This window comes from Mercurialis annua, linkage group LG3 (genome assembly GCF_937616625.2).
Source record: "Mercurialis annua linkage group LG3, ddMerAnnu1.2, whole genome shotgun sequence".
Lineage (NCBI taxonomy): Eukaryota > Viridiplantae > Streptophyta > Magnoliopsida > Malpighiales > Euphorbiaceae > Mercurialis > Mercurialis annua.
The window spans coordinates 47461975-47481359 of record NC_065572.1 but is presented as its reverse complement, the minus strand read 5'-3'; positions in this window follow the sequence as shown (position 1 = coordinate 47481359).

Here is a 19385-nt window from a genome sequence, read left to right as displayed (position 1 = left end):
TATCTCGCGTCACAAGTCTCTTTAACGCGTCATTCCGACTACCTAAGCATGGTTTGGTTATATTACGCAAAGTGTGCGTGAAAAGTGACGTTATATTAGTATGTCGCATCTCAAGTCTCTCTAATGTGGCGTTCTGATTTCCTAAGCATGGTTAGGTTATTTAGGCAAAGTGTGTGTGAAAAGTGATGCTAGATTAGTATGTCGCGTCTCAAGTCTCTCTAACGCGTCGTTCCGATTTCCTAAGCATGTGTAGGTTATATTGCGCAAAGTGTGCGTAAAAAGTGATGCTAGATTAATATGGCGCATATCAAGTCTCTTTAACGGGTCTATTCGATTACCATGCTTATGTCGCGTCACAAGTCTCTCTAACGCGTCGTTTCGATTATCTAAGCATGGTTATATTACACAAGGTGTGCGTGAAAGATGACAATAGATTAATATGCCGCGTCTCAAGTCTATATAACGTGTCGTTCCAATTATTTAAGCATGGTTTTGGTTATATTACGCAAAGTATGTGTGAAAAATGACAATAGATTAGTTTGTCGCATCTTAAATCTATCTAATGCGTCGTTCTGATTACCTAAGCGTGGTTACGTTATATTATGGAAAGTGTGCGTGAAAAATGATGCTAGATTAGTATGTCGCGTCTCAAGTCTCTTTTACGCGTCGGTCCGATTACCTAAGCATGGTTATGTTATACTACCCATAGAGTGCGTGAAAAGTGACGCTAGATTCGTATGTCGCGTCTCAAGTCTCTTTAACGCGTCGTTCAGATTACCCAAGAATGGTTAGATTATATTACGCAAAGTGTGCGAGAAAAGTAACGCTAGATTAGTATGTCGCGTCTCAAGTCTCTTTCATAAACGCATCGTTCCGATTACCTAAGCATGGTTAGGTTATATTACGCAAGGTGTGCGTGAAAAGTGACGCTAGACTAGTATGTCTCGTCTCAAGGCTCTTTAATGCGCAGTTCCGATTAACTAAGCATAGTTATATTATGCAAAGTTTGCGTGAAAAGTGACGCTAGATTTGTATCTCGCGTCTCAAGTCTCTCTAACGCGTTGTTCCGATTACCAAAGCATGGCTAGCTTATAGTACGCGAAGTGTGCGTGAAAAGTAACAATAGATTTATATGTCGCGTCTCAAGTCTCTTTAACGCGTCGTTCCGATTACATACGCATGGTTAGGTTACATTACGCAAAGTGTGCGTGAAAAGTGACTATGGATTAGTATGTCGCGTATCAATTCTATTTAACGCGTCGTTCCGATTACCTAAGCATGGTTAGGTTATATGACACAAAGCGTGCGTGACAAGTAACGCTAGATTAATATTTCGCGTCTCAAGTCTGTTTAACGTATCCTTCCGATTAACTAAGCATGATTAGGTTATATTACGCAAAGTATGCGTGAAAAGTGACGCTAGATAAGTATGTTGAGTCACAAGTCTCTTTAACGCGTCGTTCCGATTACCTAAGCTTGGTTAGGTTATATTACGCAAAGTGTGCATAAAAAGTGACGCTAGATTAGTATGTCGCGTCTCAAGTCTCTCTAACGCGTCGTTCCGATTACCTGAGCATGGTTGGTTTATATTACGCAAAGTGTGTGTGAAAAGAGACGCTAGATTAGTATGTCACGTCTCAAGTCTCTTTAACGCGTTGTTCCAATTACCTGAGCATGATTACTCAAAGTGTGCGTGAAAAGTGACACTAGATTAGTATGTCGTGTCTCAATTCTCTTTAACGCGTGGTTCCGATTACCCAAGCATGGTTAGGTTATTTTACGCAAAGTGTGCGTGAAAAGTGACGCTAGAATAGTATGTCGCGTCTCAAGTCACTTTAACTCGTCGTTCCAATTACCATGCTTATGTCGCGTCACAAGTCTGTGTAATACGTCGTTTTGATTACCTAAGCACGGTTAGGTTATATTACGCAAATTGTGCGTGAAAAATGACAATAGTATGTCGCGTCTTACGTCTATTTAACGCGTCGTTCCGATTACCTAAGAATGGTTAGGTTATAGTATGCAAAGTGTGCGTGAAAAGTGACGCTAGATTAGTATGCCACGTCTCAAGTCTCTTTAAGGTGTCGTTTCGATTACCATGCTTATCCCGCGTCCCAAGTCTCTTAAACGCGTCGTTGCAATTACCTAAGCATGGTTAAGTTATATTACGCAAAGTGTGCGTGAAAATTGAAATATCCTACCTCAAGTCTATCTAACGCGTCGTTCCGATTTCCTAAGCATGGTTAAGTTATATTATGCAAAGTGTGTAAAAAGTCACAATTAATTAGTATGTCGCGTCTCAAGTCGATTAAAAGCGGCGTTCCGATTACCTAACCATGAGTAGGTTATAGTACGCAAAGTTTGCTTGAAAACTGACGCTAGATTAGTATATCGCGTCTCAATTCTATTTAACGCGTTGTTCCGATTAACTAAGCATGGTTAGGTTATATTACGCAAAGTGTGCGTGAAAATTGACGCTAGATTATTATGTCGCGTCTCAAGTCACTTTAACGCGTCGTTCCGATTACCATGATTATGTCGCGTCACAAGTCTCTTTAACGCGTCGTTTCGATTACCTAAGCATGGTTAGGTTACTATTACGCAAAGTGTGCGTGAAAAGTGACGCTAGATTAGTATGCCGCGTCTCAGGTGTCTTTAACGCGTCGTTCCGATAACCTAAGCATGGTTTGGTTATATTACACAAAGTGTGCGTGAAAAGTGACGCTAGATTAGTATGTCGCATCTCAAGTCTCTTTAACGCGTCGTTTCGATTACCATGGTTATCTTGTTCACAAGTCTCTTTAACGCGTCGTTTCGATTATCTAAGCATGGTTAGGTTATATTACGCAGAGTGTGCGTGAAAAGTGACGTTAGATTAGTATATCGTATTTCAAGTCTCTCTAACGCGCCGTTTTAATTTCCTAAGCATGATTAGGTTATATTACGCAAAGTGTGCGTAAAAAGCGATGCTAGAATAGTATTACGCGTCTCAAGTCTCTTTAACACGTCGTTCCGATTACTTAAGCATGGTTAGGTTATATTTCACAAAGGAAAAAAGGATCAGATCGCCCCCTCAACTCGCCACGAAATATCAAATAAATCATTTTCGCTGTTTTTGGTACAAACAAACCCAAAAGTTGCGTTTTTGTATCAAAAAACCCCTCCCCCACTCTCAACCAAGCAAGTGAGATACACTCTCCGTAAAAAAATTAAAAACACCCTTAATATTTTATTTATCTCCTATATCAATTCTAAATAATATTAAATTTCAATTATATTTTTTAATTTTAAAAATTGAATAACTAATTTGTTTTTGAATAAAAAAAGAAGAACCTTTTTTCCTTTTATCCTTTCTTCTTCCTCTTCCTTCCGCCTTTTCTTTCATCCCCTTTCTTCCATTTTTTCCGATCAGCATCCGCCACCGCCACCCTCCACCCTTACCTTCCATCTCCTCAGGCGAGGAGCCTCCTCGCCTGAGGAGCAGCAGATCTGCTCCCGTATCTCAGTCAGCAGATCTGCTCCCGTATCTCAGTCAGCAGATCTGCTCCTAGAGCAGATCTGTGCCTGAACCGTTTCAGGCGAGGAGTTCTGCTCCTCGCCTAAAACGAGGAGCAGCAGCCGGATTTTTCGCTCTTGGCTTCGTGTTTGTCGGCTTCAATGACGTTCTAATTGCAATACTAACAATTACCCATTTTTTGATTCTGAATCTAACCCATAATCCATTTGTGTCTTCTTTGAAAACTCCATAATTTTTACTTGGAAATGATTTTCAAAATAAATAGAACAAGAACAAGAAACAAAAGAGGCGAAGTGACAATCAAGAAACAAGGAAAGTGCTTTTTGTATTTAAATAAATTCAAGAAACAAACAAAAATAAGAAAAAGAATTAAGGATCATAATTGGGTCGCTGTGGCAACAGTTTAAGCGGAGGAAGAATGGTGGGAGTGGCGGCCGTGAGGGGTATTAGATTTAGGTTTAAAAATGTAAAAAGTACCAAAAAGTCCTTAGGTTTAATTAATGTTAAATAGGTTTTTAATTGTGTTTAATTAGTGTTAAATTAGAATTAATTAGTTTAAAATTTGTAAGTAGTTAATCCACTCTTTTTTTTGTCAGAAGGACCTTTTTGATACGAAAATACAAGTTGCGGGTTTTTTTGATACAAAAACGCAAGTTTTGGATCTGTTTGTACTAAAAGCATTGAGATTGACTGATTTGATATTTTGTGCCAAGTTGAGGGGGTGAATTGATCCTTTGTTCTTTCACAAAGTGTGCGTGAAAAGTTATGTTAGATTAGTATGTCACGCAAACTTTGCGTAATTTAACCTAACCATGCTTAGTTAATCAAAACGACGCATTAAAGATACTTGAGACGCGATATACTAACCTAGCGTCACTTTTCACGCACACTTTGGGTAATATAACCTAACCATGCTTAGGTAATCGAAACGAAAAAGACTTGAGACACGACATACTAATATCTATTATCAATTTTTCCGCACACTTTGCATAATATAACCTAACCATTCATAGTAATCGGAACGACGTGTTAGAGAGAGTTGTGACGCGACATACTAATCTAGTGTCACCTTTCACGAACTTTGCATAATGTAACCTAACCATGCTTAGGTAATCAAAACGACGCGTGAGAGAGATTTGTGACGTGATATAAGCATGGTAATCGAAACGACGCATTAAAGAGACTGAAGAGACATACTAATTATTGTCACTTTTCACGCACACTTTGCGTAATATAACCTAACCTTGCTTAGGTAATCGGAACGACGCATTAAAGAGACGTGAGACGCGAGATATTAATCTAGCGTCTCTTTTCACGCACAATTTGCGTAATATAAATTGACCATACTTCGGTAATCGGAACAACGCGTTAGAGATACTTTTAAAGCGACATACTAATCTAGCGTCACTTTTCATGCACACTTTACGTAATATAACCTAACCATGATTAGGTAATCGGAACGACGCGACATATTCATCAATTGTCATTTTTCACGCACACTTTGCGTAATATAACCTAACCATGGTTAGGTAATCGGAACAACGTGTTAAAGAGACTTGTGATGCGACGTACTACTAATCTAGCGTCACTTTTAGTGCACACTTTGCGTAATATAACATTAACATGCTTAGGTAATCGGAACGACTCGTTAAAGATACTTGAGACGCGACATACTAACCTAGCATGCTTAGGTAATCGGAACGACGCGTTTGAGAGACTTGTGACGCGACATACTAATCTAGCGTCACTTTTCACGCACACTTTGCGTAATATTAACCTAACTATGCATAGGTAACCGGAATGATGCGTTAAAGAGACTTGAGATGCGACATACTAATCTAGCGTTACTTTTCACGCACACTTTGCGTAATATAACCTAACCATGGTAATTGGAATGACGCGTTAAAGAAACTTGAGATACGGCATCGTAATCCAGCGTCAAATTTCAAGCACACTATGCGTAAAATAACCTAACCATGTTTAGGTAATCGGAACGACGCGTTAAAGAGAATTAAGACGCGACATACTAATCAATTGTAACTTTTCACGCACACTTTGCGTAATATAACCTAACCATGCTTAGGTAATCGGAAGGACGTGTTAAAGAGACTTGTGATGCAACATACTAATCTAGCGTCACTTATCACACACACTTTGCATAATATAATCTAACAATGCTTAGGTAATTGGAATGATGCGTTAGAGAGACTTGTGACACGACATACTAATCAATTGTCACTTATCACGCACATTTTGCATAATATAACCTAACCAAGCTGAGGTAATCGGAACGACGCATTAAAGAGACTTGAGATGCGACATACTAATCTAGCATCACTTTTCACGCAAACTTTGCGTAATATAACCTAACCATGCTTAGGTAATCGGAACGAGGCTTTAAAGGGACTTGAGACGTGACATACTAATATAGCGTCACTTTTCACGCACAGTTTGCGTAATATAACATAACCATGCATAGGGAATCGGAACACTCTTAATAGAGACTTGAGACGCGAGATACTAATATACAGTCACTTTTCACGCACACTTTGTGTAATATAACCTAACCATGCTTAGGTAATCAAAACAACGCGTTAAAGAGACTTGAGACGCAACATACTAATCAATTGTTACTTTTCACGCACACTTTGTGTAATACAAACTATATATGCTTAGGTAATCGGAACGACACATTAAAGAGACTTGAGAAGCGCTATACTAATCTAACATCACTTTTCACGGGCACTTTGTGTAATACAACCTAACCATGCTTAGGTAATCGGAACGGCGCGTTAAAGAGACATATGATGCAAGATAAGCATGGTAATCAAAACAATGCGCTAAAGAGACTTGAGACGCGACATACTAATCTATCGTCACTTTTCACGCACACTTTGCGTAATATAACCTAACCATTCTTTGGTAATCGAAACGACGTGCTAAAAACACTTGAGATGCAACATAATAATCTAGCGTCACTTTTCACTCACACTTTGCATAATATAACCTAGCCATGCTTAGATAATCGGAACGACGCGTTAAAGAGACTTGAGACGCGACATACTAACCTAGCGTCACTTTTCACCCACACTTTGCGTAATATAACCTAACCATGCTTAGGTAATGGGAATAATGTGTTAAAGAGACTTGTGACGCGAGATAAGCATGGTAATCGAAACGACGCGTTAAAGAGACTTGAGACGCGACATACTAATCTATCGTCACTTTTCACGCACACTATGGTAATATAACCTAAATATGCTTAGGTAATTGAAACGACGCGTTAAAAAGACTTGGGATGGGATACAATAATCTAGCGTCACTTTTCACGCACACTTTGCGTATTATAACCTAACCATGCATAGGTAATCGGAACGACGCGCTAAAGAGACTTGAGACGTGACATACTAACCTAGCGTCACTTTTCACCCACACTTTGCGTATTATAAACTAACCATTCATAGGTAATCGAAATGACGCGTTAAAAAGACTGGAGACGCGACATACTAAACTAGCGTAACTTTTCACGAACATTTTGCGTAATATAACCTAACCATGCATAGGTAATAGGTAAAGCGCGTTAAAAGGAATTGAGACACGACATACTAATCTAGCTTAACTTTTCACGCACACTCTGCATAATATAACCTAGCCATGCTTAGATAATCGGAGTAACGCGTTAGTATCGTTACTTTTCACGCACACTTTCCGTAAAAGTAACCTAACCATCCTTAGTTAATTTGTACAATGCTTTTATGAGAACTGAGACGCGACATACTAATCTAACGTCACTTTAGGTAATTGGATAGACGCGTTAAATAGCCGTGAGACACGACATACTAATTTATTGTTACTTTTCACGCACACTTTGCGTAATATAGCCTAACCATGCTTAGGTAATCGGAACGACGCGTTAGAGAGACTTGTGATGCGACATAAGCATGGTAATCAAAAAGACGCGTTAAAGAGCTTTTAGAGGCGACATACTAATCTAGCATCACTTTTCATGCACACGTTGCGAAATATAATCTAACCATGCCTAGGTAATCGGAACGACTTGTTAAAAAGACTTGAGATGCGACATACTAATCTAGCGTCACTTTTCACGCACTCTTTGCGTTATATAACCTAACCATGCTTAGTTAATCAGAGCGACGCGTTAGAGAGACTTGTGACGCGACATAAGCTTGGAAATCAAAACGACACGTTAAAGAGACTTGAAACGTTAAAATACTAATCTAGCGTCATTTTTCACGCACACTTTGCGTAATATAACCTAACCATGCTTAGGTAATCGGAACGACGCGTTAGATAGACTTGAGAAACAACATACTAATCTATTTGCCATTTTTCACGCACAGGTTGCGTAATATAACCTAACCATGCTTAGGTAATCGGAACGACGGGTTAGAGAGACTTGTGACGCCTTCCTTCCTTCAAACGGAACGAACAGAGATAGAATCAGACTGATTCCCTAAATGCCTTTCTGGATATTCCTTAATGTCCCGACTATTCACGGAAGGTGAGAAGGAGATGAATAATCATCTGCATCTGGAAGAAATCGAAGAATTTCTTGGGAATCCTACAAGATCTATTCCTTCTTTTTTCTCTGACATAAGCATGGTAATCGAAACGACGCGTTAAAGAGAATTAAGACGCGTAGTACTAATCCAGCGACACCTTTTTCGCACATTTTGCGTAATATAACCTAACCATGCTCAGAAATCAGAACGACGCATTAGAGAGACTTGAGACGCGGTGTACTAATCTAGCTTCTCTTTTCACGCACACTTTGCGTAATATAACCTCACCATGCTTAGGAAATAGGAACGACGCGTTAAAGAGACTTGAGACACAACATACTAATTTAGCGTCACTTTTCAAGCACACTTTGCTTAATATAACCTAACCATACTTAGGTAATCGGAACGACGCGTTAAAGAGACTTGTCACAAGAAATAAGCATGGTAGTCGAAACGATGCGTTAAAGAGATTTGAGACGCGACATTCTAATCTAGCGTCACTTTTCACGCACTAGTTGCGTAATATAACTTAACCATGCTTAGTTAATCGGAAAGACGCGTTAAAAAGCCTTGAGACGTGACATACTAATCTAGCGTCACTTTTCACGCACACTTGACGTAATATAACCTAACCATGATTAGGTAATCAGAACTACGCGTTAAAGAGACTTGAGACGCGGCATACTAATCTAGCGGCACTTTTGACGCAATCGTTGCGTAGTATAACTTAACCATGCTTAGGTAATTGGAGCGACGAGTTAAAGAGCCTTGAGGGACATAGTAATCTAGCGTCACTTTTCACGCACACCTTGCGTAATATAACCGAACCATGTTTAGGTAATCGGAATGAAGCGTTAAAGAGAATTGAGACGCGACATACTAATCTAGTTTTTTCTTTTCACGCACACTTTGCGTTATGTAACCTAAACATGATTAGGTAATTGGAACTACGTGTCAAATAGACTTGAGACGCGACATACTAATCAGTTGTCTTTTTTTATACACACTTTGCGTAATATAACCTAACCATGCTTAAGTAATCAGAAATACGCGTTAAAGACACTTGTAACGCGACATAAGCATGGTAATCTAAAAAACGCATTAAAGAGACTTGAGACGCGCCATACTATTTTAGCGTCACTTTTTACACACACTTTGCGTAGAACAACCTAACCATGCTTAGGTAATCAGTACAACGCGTTAAAGATAATTGAGACGCGACATAGTAATCTAGCGTCACTTTTCACGCACACTTTGTGTATATAACCTAACCATGCTTCGGTATTCCGAACGACGCGTTAAATAGACTAGAGAAGCGACATGCTAATCTATTCTCATTCTTCACGCACACTTTGCGTAATATAACCTAACCATACTTTGGTAATCAGAACAACGCGTTAGAGAGACTTGTGACGCGACATAAGCATGGTAAAACAAAACGACGCGTTAAAGAGACTTTAGACGCGCCCTACTGATAATCTAGCGTCATTTTTTACGCACACTTTCCGTAATATAACATAACAATGCTTAGGTTAATCACAATGACGCGTTAAAGAGACTTGAGGCGCAACATACTAATCTAGCGTCACTTTTCAGGCCCACTTTGCGAATATAACCTAACCATGCTTAGGTAATCGGAACGATGCGTTAAAGAAACTTGTTAGGCGATATACTAATCTAGCGTCACTTTTAACTCACACTTTGCGTAATATAACCTAACCTTGCTTAGGTAATCAGAATGACGCGTTAGAGAGAATTGTGAGGCGACATAAGCATGGTAGTCGAAACGACGCGTTAGAGAGATTTGAGACGCGTCCTACTAATCTAGCGTCACTTTCCACGCACACATTGCATAATAAAATCGGAACGACGCATTAAACAGCCTTAGGACGTGACATACTAATTTAGCGTTACTTTTCACACACACCTTGTGTAATATAAGCTAACCATGCTTAGGCAATCGTAACGACACATTAAAGAGACTTAAGACGCGACATACTAATGTAGCATCACTTTTCACGCACACTTTGTATAATATAACCTTACAATGCTTATGTAATCGGAACGACGCGTTAAAGAGACTTGAGACGCGACACACTAATCTAGCGTCACTTTTCACGCACTCGTTGCGTAATATAACCTAACCATGCTTAGGTAACCAGAACAACGCGTTAAAGAGAATTGAGACGCTATACTCGAATATAGCGTCACTTTTCACGCACACTTTGCGTAATATAACCTAGCCATTCATAGGTAATCGGAACGACGTGTTAAATCTACTTCAGATTGATATACTAATCTATTGTTACTTTTCATGCACATTTTGCATAATATAACCTATCCATGCTTAGGTAATCAGAACGACGCGTTAGAGAGACTTGTGACGCGACATAAGCATGGTAATCAGAACGACGCATTAAAGAGACTTCAGACGCGACATACTAATCTAGCATCACATTTCACGCACTCGTTGCGTAATATAACCTAACCATGCTTAGGTAATCGGAACAACGCGTTAAAGAGATTGGAGACACGACATACTAATCTATCGTCACTTTTCAGGCACACTTTGCGTAATATAACCTAACCATTCTTAGGTAAGCGGAACGACGCGTTAAATCGACTTGAGACGCGATATACTAATCTATTGTTACTTTTCATGCACAGTTTGGGAAATATGACCTAACCATGTAATCAGAACAACGCGTTAGAGAGATTTGTGACGCGATATAAGCATGGTAATCCAAACGACGCGTTAAAGAGACTTGAGACGCGATATAAGCATGGTAATCCAAACGACGCGTTAAAGAGACTGGAGACGCGATATACTTATCTAGCATCACTTTTCACGCACTCGTTGCGTAGTATAACCTAACCATGCTTAGGTAATAGGAAAGACACAGTAAAAAGCCTTGAGATATGACATACTAATCTAGCGTTACTTTTCACGCACACCTTGCGTAATATAACCTAACCATGCTTAGGTAATTAGAACGACGATTTAAAGAGCCTTGATACATGACATACTAATCAAGCGTCACTTATTACGCACACCTTGCTTAATGAAACCTAATCATGTTCAGTTCGGAACGACGCGTTAAAGAAACTTGAGACACAACATACTAATCTAGTGTAATTTTTCACGCAGACTTTGTACAATATAACCTAACCATGCTTAGGTAATCGGAACGACGCGTAAAAGAGACTTAAGACGGGACATACTAATCTAGCGTCACTTTTCACAAACTCTTTGCGTAATATAACATAACCATGCTTAGGTAATCGGAACAACGGATTGAAGAGAATTGAGACACGACATATTTTTTTTTGATAATTTGAGACACGACATATTAATCTAGTTTCACTTTTCACGCAGACTTTGCGTGATATAACCTAACCATGATTAGTTAATCGGAACTACGTGTCAAATAGACTTCAGAATTGAGACACGACATACTAGTCAATTGTCTTTTTTCAAGTACACTTTGCGTGATATGACCAAACCATGGTTAGGTAATCGGAGTTAAAGAGACTAGTGACGCGAAATAAGCATGGTAATCAAAATGAAGAGTTAAAGAGACTTGAGATGCGCCATACTAATCTAGCGTTACTTTTTACGCACACTTTGTGTAATAGGTACGACGCGTTAAAGAGACTTGTGACGCGGCATACTAATCTAGCGTCACTTGTCAGGCAGACTTTGCCTAATATGACCTAACCATGCTTAGGTAATCGGAACGACGCATTAAATAGACTTGAGACACGACATACTATTCTAGCGTTACATTTCACAAAAACTCTGCGTAATATAACCAAACCATGCTTAGGTAATCGAAACGACACGTTAAAGAGCTTTAAGACTTAACATACTAATCTAGCGTCACTTTTCCTACACACATTACGTAATATAACCTAATCATGCTTACATAATCGGAACGAGGCGTTAAAGAGAGTTGAGACGAAACATACTAATCTAACGTCACTTTTCACGCATACTTTGCATAATATAACCTCAACATTCTTAGGTAATCGGAACGACGCGTTTGATAGACTTAAGAAGCGCCATGTTAGTAGTATGTGCCCTAGGGCCATTTGATCGTGTATATTTGTAGAATTAATCCCAATGGCAAAGATATATATGTTCTATTTGAACTAAGTGTCTCATCAACTAAGTGTTCATTTATTACGTATTGTCCTTATCACATTGTGATAGAATCTATTCTTAAGGTGTTAAGAATATGAGTGACAGATTCTATTGAACAAGTGATGTGAATAACCGTTCGCGATCGATGGGGTCCTGCGAATAAGGGCATTGCATTATCCCAGAAAGACCGTCACCTCTGTTTATTCTCCTGATTAGTAAAGAGTTACTAAACTATAGGAAGTAGTGAGTCTCATACTACTTGATGGGGATCAGAATAAACACGTGGACACTCAAGGTGTTGAGTGAGTCGAACAAGTGACGCTAGATGACTTATACATGGTAATTCATTAAAGTCAATTTAATATCATCTAGTTCATAATTGTACATATGTCCTTTGACTTGCGGTGACACTATCTTGTATATAGGTGATTAGAGTTTGATACTCCTTAACCCTAGATCTTTCATGAGCTAGGGCCGCGGGATGTGTTGGCTCTAGTTAGTTTTATATGGAGATAGGGGTTTAACCTAGAAAGGATTCATCACTCTGGATGAACGGAGACAAGATTCTATGCTATCTCAAATTGTTCTTGATGGATGATAAAACCTGCGCAGGTGTATATGACTTATATAGAAATTTGTTTCTAGTGGAAGTCATATTTATCAAGAATTAGAACTGAGAGATGAGGTCATATGATCAAGACAAACAGTGTCTGACTTAACCGTGACACTAGTCGAGATTGGAATCTTAGATGAAGGGAATTTTGAGTGTACGGTATTATGAACAATGGTTCATAAAGAATGCATTGAAACATTCATCTCTATTTGGGGGTCGTGATATGTTGCTAGACGTCACTCTCGATCTACGAGAATTAATAATTAAATGGGATTTAATTATTTAATATAAGAAAGGCGTTTCTTATGACTCTCGTTGCCATATAGATGTGAACCTAGTTAGTCACACACAATAGAGTGTGCAACCGATTGAGTTTACAAAAGATCGATTTCATATAGATACTAGCATATCTCGGAAATTAATCTAAGATGAAAAACAAGTACAAATTAGGGACTAATTTGTAAGAGTTATAAATTAGTAGGAACCTAATTGTACTATGTCCAAGTTAATTAGGGACTAATTTATAAGAGTTATAAATTAGTAGGAACCTAAATATATTTTAACCAAGTTTTATGATTAGAAGGCTTAAGTAATTAATTAGTGTAATTAATGATACTTAAAGCACTAATCATAAGTTAATGGAATGATGATGTCATGGTGAAGTAATGAGATAAGGAAATAAGCTTATATGTGATGTCATATGATGACATCACCTATATGACATCACCTATATGATGTCACCACATGAAAGGTGTCATGTGGTGGCAACACCTTTGCTTGGTGTGTGACACCTAGCATGCAAGGTGTTGCATTCTTAAGACATGCTCTAGCCTATAAATAGAGCATGTCCTTGCTCATTTCAAAAATACCACACAACACACATCTCACTACAAAGTTGTAGAGAGAGAAAGCACTTGAAGGAGTTCAAGTAGTCATCAATCACGGGAAAAACTTGGCGACGTTTTTCATACATCCGAGTAAGGTCGTAATCATGGCGAGAGTTTGAGCTTAGGGCTGCTCGGCAAGAGGTACTCTTGCAGGATTACTTCAAAGCGAGGATTCAATCGGACGCATACTCGTGTGGACGAGCTTGAGGTCGCCGTACTTTCGGGACTACAAGAATCGTTGGAGAATCGACATAGGTATTCCTCTTATGATTCCTAGATGCGTGCTTTAATTACTAAATGATACGACGATCCATTTGTTGTTGATATGATCAACTTTAGGATCCGAATTGTTGGAATTTCGATTTTGAATTGAAATATACGATCCGGACCCGCGCCTCCCGCTGCGCCAACAGTGGTATCAGAGCCACCGTATCATCGAGTATTAACGCTTTACGATTGAATAAATGTATAAATAATCATGGACTTAGGAATTATTATTGGGCATGTAATTTATAATTCCGAGGGATTTTTTTTTTAAGATGAACAAACGCTATTGTGATATTAATTACATTTGAATAAATTCTGTCTAGGAGATTGGTACTTAAGTGGTCCGCTCGTGACCCTCCAATCTATCCTGGGAATTTTTCTAATGTGATCATTTAACACAATACGTGATTCGCTTGTGCATTATGTTGTCATCAACAGAATATGCGGAAAAAGCGAAACCCGAAAAAAAAAAAACCCGAAATAAAAAAATAATATTTTTTTCATAAAAATCAAAAATGCTGAAAAACGGGTTTTACACCCGGGAAAAAGTTTTCGGCCCGGAAAAAAAATATTTTTTTTTTCCCGTAAAAAAACCAAAATGCTGAAAAAGGGGTTTTACACCCGGGGAAAAGTTTCCGACTCGAAAAAAAAACCGTAAAAAAAAAACGTAAAAAAAAAATAAATTTTTTTTTCGAGCATCAGCAATCGGTTGAGGCTTTCGGAGGTTCGAGGACGATTCCTCTATACCTAAAGAAAGCAGATATTACATAGTAAATGATTAGAGAATCATTTCCGAGACATGTAATAGTTTGCTCATTCTTTTGTGGCTAAAGAATGAGACTTAGGAAGTCCATGATCATACATGTGTGATTGCATGATTCATTTTAGCTTTAATATGTATGAGATGCATGCTAAAATGTATTGTGTGTTTAGTGAGACCTGAATAACTTAAAACCCTAAGAAATCTTCCTAAAAGTTAAAAAATTAAGTTTATATTGATTAATCATTAAATTGTTTATCAATGGCTCTCCATTGGAGCAATAAACTAACACGCTTTGAGTTATCATCTTGTCGGCTATGGATACATAGGGGTGAGATGATATCGTCAAGAGATGTTGTTGAGTTTATTGTTAAGCATGAGATGTTACGGGTGTAGTCGATATAATATACGGCGAGAAAGGCAATTAGGCGTACCTGAGTCGTATATTATTCAAATCGATACATCTTAGTTGATTCAATGGGTTAAACTTAACTAATGTGGAAACCTAAGAATAGCATTAAGTACTTGAGGGTGAAAGCATTAGGAGCCGGAAATGATTGAACCTCATATGAGATATGATGAACAAGTAATTGTTCACTTATATATCATTTTGATCCCAAGAATAGCATTAAGTACTTGAGGGAAAGATAAATGAATATAAGAATTCAATCACCCACTTGAAATCTTTTCCAACAAAGATTCACGTTTACTATTTTGGAAGTGTAGGATTCGAAAAAGATAGTGGGAGGCCATTTTGATAAAGACCAAATCATTATGGTTAAATATACAAAATAACACGAATACTAATTAAAGATCTTTGCTATCTAAGGGATAATAAGATTAAATAGAATCCTTTTAAGTGACATTCACGATAGTAATCGGCTAGTGGTTTAAAACCATTTTTTTTTTATTGATTAAGATATTTAGATGCCTCCAAGGCTATTGCGAAAAAGAAATGCACATTGGTTAACAAAGAAAAGTGTTTTCGTTTGTTAAGATGTAGGACAGTATAAGTCATAGCCGAAAATATTTGGAATATTTAAAAGGCGGTTTGGTCAATAAAAGAAATTGTTTCTTTTGTCAAAATAAAAGACATTGAAATGGAAATTGTATTAAGTATTGTGAATACTTAAAGGGAAATAACGAGAGTAACGACAATTCCATCAAGAATGTGTCTATCTCATGTTCCAATGTCAACTGCTCATTTAAAAGCTTAGGTATTGGATACCGATGCTAATTCTCACATTTGTTTATCTTTTACGGATTTAGTAAAAGTGAGAAAGAAAGGAAAAAGATGAAGTAATCTTAAATCTCGGGAATGACGCAAGCGTTGCGACAAGAGCTATAGGATCAACTTCAATTTTCTTAAATAAACATAAGTTGTACTTAAACAAGTTTTTTATACTTACCCAATATATATAGAAATATCATATCCGAATTTATATGACAAATTTGGTAGTTGATTTTCTATTTACAAAGGATGTTTGTAGTATTATGTTTGATAATACGGAGTTAGGTATGGATATGTACAAAATGTTCTTTATGACTTGAATAAAGATGTTTAATGCAAAAGATGTTTTGGAAATTAATACCATAAGTTATCAAATTTCTAAACAACTTTGGCATTTATAATTAGGACATATTGCAAAAGATAGACATAACAAGTTAGATAGGATGGGAATCTTGAGCAATCAAGATTTTGCATCTCTTCCGATTTGTGAGTCGTATCTTAAAGGCAACATGGCCTGATTATTCTTTGTGGGACAAAGAGGTAGAGCTAAAGCAGTTTAAGAGATCATACATAGTAATGTATATGGTACGTTTAAAGGAACGGACCAAGGTAGATACTTATACTTCATTTTCTACATCGATGATTTATCACGATATAGTTAAGTTTGTCTTATGAAGAACAAACATGAAGATTTTGAAATGTTCAAATGACTTCAAGAATGAAGTAGAAAACCAAATTGGAAAAAGTATTAATACTTTACGATGTGATCGAAAAGGGAAGAATACTTGAGTACAGAATTTGGTATGTTCCTAAAAGGAATGTGGTATTATTTTTCAACTTACTCCTTGAGAACACCATGGTTGAATGGTGCGTCTGTCAAGAAGGACGTATCGTACATTGTGGGAAATGATACGATCAAGAATGAGCTATATACTGACTTATACATCTCGTTATAGGGTCAAGCACTTCTTACCGCAAATAAAATTCTAAATTATATTCCAACTAAATCCGCTCCATACATACTTTATGAGATATGGTATGGAATAAAGTCTTAAGGATGTTAAGATTTGAGGGTGTTCAAAACATATCATGTAACTGATATCCGATAAATTTGGAATCAAAATCAATCATGGAAAGGTTATGTTGGATATCCTAAAGACAATTTAGGATATTGTTTCTATATTCGAACCGAACAAACAATCGTTGTTTATCGGTGGTAGTCTTTCTTAATAAAGCGTTTATTCAAGAGGGACACTAAGAAAGGAATATAGAATTAGATGAGGAGTCATCTAGTTACCAACAAAATAATGAATCAATGAAGATTGATCAAACCCACTAAAAGCCGGAGTTAGTAAAAGATGTATCTACATTAACAACTCGAAGATTAAGTAGAGTATCTCGTCCACTGGAGAGAGATGGTTTTCCCACATGATAAACAAGAGTTGTTTAGTCATGGAGTAAAAGATCAAATGTTGATCCCTCTACTTATGAGGAAACTATATGTGATATAGATTCTTCAAAATTGGTTTGAAGGAATAAAATCTGAAATAGATTCCATATAAAGAAACCAAATTTTAGGAGCTAGTCGATCCATCCAAAGGTATTATACCAATAAGGTTTAAATGGATCTTCAAGTGTAAAATTGGTACTAATGGAAAGGTGGAGACCTTTAAAGCTAAGCTTGTTGCAAAAGAGTTTTGCTAGAGGCAAGAAGTTGTATTGTGAATACACTTTATTGCGGGTAGCCATGCTTAAGTTCATCAAGATTTTTCTTACCAAGGCTACACATTTAGATTTTGTGGTTAGACATATGAATGTAAGAACCACATTCCTTAATGGTTAAATTAAGGAGTATATCTATATGGAACAAGTCGAGGATTTTGAATCCGAAGAAGGTTCCAAGACGTGTAAGCTAAAATGATCCCTAGTGGATGAAAAGAAAGCTTCGAGCTTCATCGTCTTGATAAATCCGTAAGAAGTTACGAATTTATTAAAAACGATGATAAACCCAATGTTTACAAGAAGGTTAGTGGGAGAAGACTCACTTTCATGATCTTTCATGTAGATAACTTATTACTACTAAATAATAATATCAGAATGATTACTTTTGTAAAACTTTGGTTTATCTAATACGTACTCCATCAAAGACCTTGGAGAGGTAGCCTAAATTCTCAGTATTAGACTCTATAGAGATAAATCTAAGAGAATAAATGGTTTCTCCAAAAGGCTCTTCTTAGAAAAGATATTGAAGTAGTTCAATATGGAAGTTCTAAGAGAGGATTGATACTAGTTAGGCATAAAATTCTTCTTTCAAAGGGAGTGTCTTCCGAAACTTCTGAAGAAAGAAAGAATCTAGTAAAGATACCATAAGCTTCGGCAATTGGTAGTCTGAGGTATGTGTTGCCCCATACAAAGCTAGAAATTGTCTATGCGGTTAGTGGGACTAATCGGTTTTAATCCAATCTATGTTGAGAACATTGGATGGTTGTTAAAGGTATCTTTAAGTACTTTTATAGAACTAAAGATATGGTATTAACAAATGGAGAACGAGATTTTTAAGTAGACCGTTTTACAGATTCTGATTAATAATCAGATATGGATAATAGAGAGTCTATCTCCAGATTCATATTTATCTATAATGAAGGAGTAGTGAGCTAGCAGTGTTCTAAGCAAGAGTCAACTCCATACTCCATTATAGAAGCCGAGTATATTATGACATGAGATGTCGTAATAGAAGGTGTTTGGATAAATTAGTTTATAACTGAACTAAGTACGGTTTTCTTCCATTAAGTCGAAAAGTTCTTCTTTTCTGCGACCACAATGGTGCTACTGCCCTAGCAAAAGAAACCGGGTCTCACAAATTATCCGAACATAAAGAAAGGCATTATCATATTATCTAAAGAAATTGTTGGAAAGAGAAAATTATTTCTCTAAAAGATAGCATTAGCCAATAAGACGGCTAACCCACTGATAAAGCCCATGACTTGGAGTCATTAAGGTTTACATGACTTAGAGTCATTAAGGTTTACATGACTTAGAGTCATTAATATTTACATCTTGTGAAGATGGGGCTTAGATATAGTTGTCAATGGCACTAGTGCAAGTGGGAGATTGTTAGTAGTATGTGCCCTAGGGCCATTTGATCGTGTATATTTGTAGAATTAATCCCAATGGCAAAGATATATATGTTCTATTTGAACTAAGTGTCTCATCAACTAAGTGTTCATTTATTACGTATTGTCCTTATCACATTGTGATAGAATCTATTCTTAAGGTGTTAAGAATATGAGTGACAGATTCTATTGAACAAGTGATGTGAATAACCGTTCGCGATCGATGGGGTCCTGCGAATAAGGGCATTGGATTATCCCAGAAAGACCGTCACCTCTGTTTATTCTCCTGATTAGTAAAGAGTTACTAAACTATAGGAAGTAGTGAGTCTC